Raw genomic sequence first — 7296 nt, forward strand, 5'->3', positions numbered from 1 at the left:
CAGCACCTTTTCAACACCAGTCTGAGACAAAATAGAGTCCCAGTGCTGTGGAAAACCTCCTGCCTTGTTCCAGTGCCTAAAAAACACAACCAGCTGAACCAAGTGACTACAGACCAGTTGTCCTGACATCTCACATCATGAAAGTCCTGGAGAGACTCTTACTGGCTCACCTCAACAAGCAAGGAAACACCTTTCAGGACCCATTCCAGTTTGCATATCGTAATGGACTTGGGGTTGAAGATGCCGTCATATACCTGCTCCAGAGAGCACACTCTCATCTGGACCATTCAGGCAGCACTCTGAGGGTCATGTTCTTTCATTTCTCAGTGCTTTTAATACCATTCAGCCTGCTTTGTTATGTGAGAAGCTCCATAAATTCCAGGTGGATACCTCCACAACCACCTGGATCTATGACTACCTCACAAACAGACCCCTGTTTGTGAGACTGAAAGGTTGTGTGTCTGAGATGGAGGTCAGCAGCACTGGTGCACCACAAGGAACTGTACTCTGGCCATTCCTCTTCACTCTGTACACCTCAGACTTCCAGTACAACTCTGAGTCCTGTCATCTGCAGAAATACTCTGATGACTCTGCAGTTGTGGGGTGTATCAGGGATGGACAAGAAGCAGAGTACAGAGAACTGGTCAGTCAGTTTGTTAAATGGTGCGGTGACAATCATCTCATATTAAATAGCAGCTAAACAAAAGAGATGATTGTTGACTTCAGGAGGAAGAAGAATAAACAAAGCACTGTTTCCATCCTGGGAGAGGAGGTGGAGGTGGTGGAGGAATACAAGTATCTTGGAGTTCAGCTGGACAACAAACTGGACTGGAAATGCAACACTGACTACATCTACAAGAAAGGTCAGAGCAGACTGTACTTCTTAAGGAAGCTGAGATGGTTTAACGTCTGCACCAAGATGTTGCATATCTTCTATAAGTCTGTTGTGGAGAGTGCAGTCAGCTTTGCAGCATCTGCTGGGGTAGTAGCATCAGAACCAGAGACTTGAAGAGAATCAACAAACTGATCCAGAAAGCTGCTTCTGTGCTTGGAGTAACTCTGGAGCCGCTGGAGCTGATTGTCCAAAGAAGAATGCTGCACAAGCTGATGAAGATGATGGAGGATTCTTCACACCCTCTCCACAACACAGTGATGAAACAACAAAGTGTGTTCAGTGAGAGGCTTCTTCAGGTCCGATGCAAGACTGAGAGGTACAGAAGATCATTCCTGCCAGCAGCCATCAGCCTCCAGAACAAGACCTCCTCTAGTTAATTATTTTTATATACTACAATACTGAATTTCCCTTTGGGGATTAACAAAGTATTTTTCATTTCATTCATTCATCTTGTGTTCTAGTTTCCTGTTTTATTTTGTAGTGTGGTCTCTTGTTTCCTGTTTTATTTTGTAGTGTTGTGTTCTAGTTTCCTGTTTTATTTTGTAATGTTGTGTCTCTTTTTCCTGTTTTATTTTGTAATGTTGTGTCTTGTTTCCTGTTTTATTTTATTGTGTTGTGTCCTGTTTCCTGTTTTATTTTGTAATGTTGTGTCTCTTTTTCCTGTTTTATTTTGTAATCTTGTGTCTTGTTTCCTGTTTTATTTTGTCGTGTCCTGTCTTGTTTCCTGTTTTTATTTGTCATGTCGTGTCTTGTTTCCTGTTTTATTTTGTTGTGTCCTGTCTTGTTTCCTGTTTTATTTTGTCGTGTCACGTCTTGTTTCCTGTTTTATTTATTTAGTGTTGTCTCTTGTTTCCTGTTTTATTTTGTCATGTCGTGTCCTGTTTCCTGTTTTATTTTGTCGTGTCGTGTCCTCTTTCCTGTTTCATTTTGTAATGTGTCTTTTTTTCCTGTTTTATTTTGTCGTGTCGTGTCTTGTTTCCCCCCTCCCTGAGCCGTCACCTTATCGTGGTGGAGGGGTTTGTGTGTCCCAAAGATCCTAGCAGCTATGTTGTTAGGGGCTTTATGCCCCTGGTAGGGTCACCTATGGCAAACAGGTGTCTAGGGGAGGGACCAGACCAAGCACGGCTCACATGACCCCTATGATGTACATGAACTTGGGCAGAAATGTTCCCTTGCCCGGACGCGGGTTACCGGAAACCCCCTCTGGAGCCAGGCCTGGAGGTGAGCGAGCGTCTGGTGGCCGGGCCTTTGCCCATGGGGCCCGGTCGGGCTCAGCCCGAAAGGGTTACATGGGCCCCACCTCCCGTGGGCTCACCATCTGCGGGAGGAGCCGTAGGGGTCAGGTGCAGTGTGAGCTGGGCGGCAGCAAGGGGCGGGGACCCTGGCGGTCCGATCCCCACTGCAGAAGCTGGCTCTAGGGACGTGGAACGTCACCTCTCTGGTGGGGAAGGAGCCTGAGCTTGTGCGCGAGGTTGAGCGGTTCCGGCTAGATATAGTTGGACTCACCTCGATGCATGGCTTGGGCTCTGGAACCAGTACCCTCGAAAGGGGCTGGACTTTCTTCCACCCTGGAGTTGCTCATGGTGAGAGGCGCCGAGCAGGTGTGGGCATTCTCATCAGCCCCCAGCTTGGTGCCTGCACGTTGGGGTTTACCCCGGTGGATGAAAGGGTAGTTTCCCTCCGCCTCCGGGTGGGGGGACGGGTCCTGACTGTTGTCTGTGCTTATGCGCCGAACAGCAGTTCAGAGTACCCACCCTTTCTGGAGTCCTTGGAGGGAGTGCTGGAGGGTGCTCCTTCTGGGGACTCCATTGTTCTGCTGGGGGACTTCAATGCTCACGTGGGTAATGACAGTGAGACCTGGAGGGGAGTGATTGGGAGGCATGGTCCCCCCCCCCCTCTGAACCCAAATGGTGTTTTGTTCTTGGACTTCTGTGCTCATCATGGATTGTATAACGAACACCATGTTCCAACATAAGAGTGTCCATATGTACACCTGGCATCAGGATTCCCTGGGCCGCAGTTCGATGATCGATTTTGTAGTCGTATCGTCGGACCTGCGGCCACATGCCTTGGACACTCGGGTGAAGAGGGGGGCGGAGCTGTCAACTGATCACCACCTGGTGGTGAGTTGGCTCAGGTGGTGGGGGAGAAAGCCGGTCAGATCTGGCAGGCCCAAATGTGTTGTGAGGGTCTGCTGGGAACATCTGGCTGAGTCCCCTGTCAGAGCGAGCTTCAACTCCCACCTTCAGCAGAGCTTCGAACATGTCCCGAGTGAGGCGGGGGACATTGAGTCCGAATGGGCTGTGTTCCGTGCCTCTATTGCTGAGGCAGCCAGCCGGAGCTGTGGCTGTAAGGTCGTTGGTGCCTGTCGTGGCGGTAATCCCAGGACTCGTTGGTGGACACCAACAGTGAGGGATGCCATCAAGCTGAAGAAGGAGTCCTATCGGGCCTTCTTGGCCTGTGGGACTCTGGAGGCAGCTGATGGGTACCGGCGGGCTAAGCGGCATGCGGCCGAGGCAAAAACTCGGGCATGGGAGGAGTTCGGCGAGGCCATGGAGAAAGACTTCCGGACGGCTTCGAGGAGATTCTGGTCCACCATCCGGCGGCTCAGGAGGGGGAAGCAGTGCCCCATCTATACTGTGTACAGTGGAGGTGGGGAACTGCTGACCTAAACTCGGGACGTTGTGGGTCAGTGGAAGGAATACTTCGAAGACCTCCTCAATCCTACCAACACGTCTTCCGATGAGGAAGCAGAGCTGGCGGACTCAGGGGTGGACTCTCCTATCTCTGGGGCTGAAGTCGCTGAGGTGGTCAAAAAGCTCCTTGGCAGCAAGGCCCCGGGGGTGGATGAGATCCGCCCGGAGTTCCTTAAGGCTCTGGATGCTGTGGGGCTGTCCTGGCTGACAGGCCTCTGCAGCATTGCGTGGACATCGGGGACAGTGCCTCTGGATTGGCAGACTGGGGTGGTGGTCCCCCTTTTTAAGAAGGGGGACCGGAGGGTGTGTTCCAATTACAGGGGAATCACACTCCTCAGCCACCCTGGTAAGGTCTATTCAGGGGTCCTGGAGAGGAGGGTCCGCCGGATAGTCGAATCCCAGATTGAGGAGGAGCAGTGTGGTTTTTGTCCTGGTCGCGGAACAGTGGACCAGCTCTATACCCTCTTTGGGGTCCTGGAGGGGGCATGGGAGTTTGCCCAACCAGTCTACATGTGCTTTGTGGACCTGGAGAAGGCATTCGACCGTGTCCCCCGGGGCTTCTGTGGGGGGTACTCCGGGAATATGGGGTACCGGACCCCCTTGTACGAGCTATCCAGTCCCTGTACGACAGGTGTCAGAGCTTGGTCCACATTGCCGGTAGTAAGTCAGATTCATTTCTGGTGAGGGTTGGACTCCGCCAAGGCTGCCCTTTATCACCGATTCTGTTCATAACTTATATGGACAGAAATTCTAGGTGCAGCTGAGGTGTTGAGGGGATCCGACTTGGTGGCTTTAGGATTGGGTCTCTGCTTTTTGCAGATGATGAGGTCCTGTTGGCTTCATCTGGTCGTGGTCTCCAGCTCTCGCTTGAGCGATTCGCGGCCGAGTGTGAAGAGGCTGGGATGAGAATCAGCACCTCCAAATCTGAGACCATGGTCCAACAAAGCGTTGCTAGGCAACGTATCCTGCTACGTTGCCAAATCAGTAACATTAAGCTTTTTAGCAAGGAATGGTTATTCTAAATATTGCACGTCTCAGCCCCGTGTCTGGGTTCACCACAGGAATCTTCCAGGAGCTGCGAGCTGGTTGCTCTGATTGGTTGACGCCCTGCGTCAAGCGGCAAAAGTTCAGCTTTGCCCATCTCTGGCATTTGACGCGCGTTCTGCGAGAAAGCTCAACGCCCCTTGCCGCACCTCCCCATAGACTTCACATGGAAACTTGCCGCTCTTGACGTTCAAAATGCTTTTGGTCTTAACACACTGTAAATGTCGGGTCTTGTTCACGAGTGAGGGAAGGATGGAGCGTGAGATCGACAGACGGATCGGTGCGGCGTCTGCAGTAATGCGGACTCTGCGCCGGTCTGTCGTGGTGAAGAAGGAGCTGAGCCAGAAGGCGAAGCTCTCCATTTACCAGTCGATCTACGTTCCTACCCTCACCTATGGTCATGAGCTGTGGGTCGTGACCGAAAGAACCAGATCTCGTATACAGGCGGCTGAAATGGGTTTCCTCCGCAGGGTGGCCGGGCTCTCCCTTAGAGATAGGGTGAGGAGCTCGGTCATCCGGGAGGAGATCAGAGTAGAGCCTCTGCTCCGCCGCATCGAGAGGAACCAGTTGAGGTGGCTCGGGCATCTGGTCAGGATGCCTCCTGGACCTCCCTGGTGAGGTGTTCCAGGCACGTCCCTCTGGGAGGAGACCCCGGGGAAGACCCAGGACACGCTGGAGGGATTATATCTTTCGGCTGGCCTGGGAACGCCTCGGGATCCCCCCACAGAGTTGGCAAATGTGGCTGGGGAGAGGGAAGTCTGGGCTTCCCTGCTTAGGCTGCTGCCCCCGCAACCCGACCCCGGATAAGCAACTGAAGATGAAGATGGAGATGAAGTGTCTTATTTCCTGTTTTGCTTTACCGTTCGGTACCTTTCACCCGGACTGGATTAGTTGCTTTATAACACCATGTCTTGTTTTTCTTTCTTACGGTATTTATTGTCCTCGGTGTCAGCTGTGTTTCTGGGTTTATTAGTTCTGTTAGCCTCCAATGTCTGCTTCCCTTCAGTTCAGTGATCTTAAATGAAAACATCTTCATTCTGCATCCCTGTTCCTGTTCCTGCGTTTGGGTCTGCACCTCCACCACGCATCGTGACATAACATAAATAATAGTTCATGGCAGAACTATGATGTTTGTGGCACAGAAGCTCTGTCTGCAACGGGGCGGGAATCACTGGAGGGGGTGTCTATGGGCAATGTTACCACCTCCTCCAAGGAAGTTCTGTTTTCGTCCAAGTTTGTCTGTTAGCAACATGACTCAAGAAGTCATGGATAGATTTTGATTAAATCTTCAGGATATGTTGGGGGTCTCACGAGGAACAAATGATGAAATTTTGGTGGAGATCCGGAAAAGATCCTGGATTCTGGATTTTAAATAAAAAGTACAAAGCAGACGCCGCTCCACTGACGACCATGCGTGATGCGCGTAACTTTTGCTATGATTGGCCGATCGGTATGACCGACCCCTTTCTAATTGTGTTATACGGTAGAATCCCGCTGATGTCATAATTTTTACATAAATGTGACCAACCGACACCGACAAAGCAGGAAATGTTTGTGACGCTGGATGACTGAGACCTGAATGCAGTTTCATGTCGGTGGATTAAAGTTTTGAAGGCAAAGACAGAATATGTAATGATGTTTTTCAAACGTGAAGCATAAATTCAGCTTCCTTTGACTCTGGTTGACTGAATCTTGGTCATAGCGACGTTAAACTGTTACGACTGGAATCTGTGGGATGTGTGCTTCCAGTAGAGATGCTGTTTGTTTGTTTCCATGCCGCTGGGTGGACACGAGAGTCCAATATTTTTGTTTACGTATTTCTGTGGACTTTGTTTACTTGGTTGTTTAATTACCTCCGCCAAGGAGGTTATGTTTTCGCCAGAGTTTGTTTGTTTGTTCGGTTGTCTGTTAGCAGCATTGCTCAAAAAGTTATGGATGGATTTAGATTAAATTTCCAGGATATGTCGGGGGGTCTCACAAGGAACAAATGATTACATTTTGGTGGAGATCTGGAAGAGATCCTGGATTCTGGATCACTTTGAAGTTATGTTGGGTTTTAATCACAGTATGCTTGGTGGTCTGCGCTCTCCAAGAACTTTTCTAGTTTGTTATTTTATGAGAAACTCCATCTGGGCCAGAGGCAGGTAGTGCACGTGACTCCTTCCGGGTCTTTAAATGCCACATGCTGTAAAAATGTTCATACTGTATCACTTGGATTAGGTGTTTAGTGAAACAATATGTTTAACCTACATGAATAATGTGCAAGCAGCAACGTTTCTTGTTAACCACACCAACCTCACATGTACGACCAATCACACGGCTTCTTGTAACTGTGCTTGGCTGATGAGAACAAGCTGCAAGCTGCCGCCAGTCACATCTGAGACAACAAACATTGTTTTCTTCTTGGGGTCGAAAAGCAGAGAAAAGTTCTGGCTTCTCGCAGACTTTGTAGCAGGCTGAAAGTTAAAGATCTCATCCAGCAGGTCAGATCATCAGGTCATCTAAACCATCCACCTGTATCTTAGACCCTCTCCCAACGAGCCTCTTTAAGGACATTTTCCCTTTAATTGATAAATCACTATTAAATCTTATCAATATGTCTTTAGTGACAGGATATGTACCACAATCATTTAAAACTGCTGTAATCAAGCCTTTACTTAA

Source organism: Telmatherina bonti (assembly GCF_933228915.1).
Source record: "Telmatherina bonti genome assembly, chromosome: 10".
NCBI lineage: Eukaryota > Metazoa > Chordata > Actinopteri > Atheriniformes > Telmatherinidae > Telmatherina > Telmatherina bonti.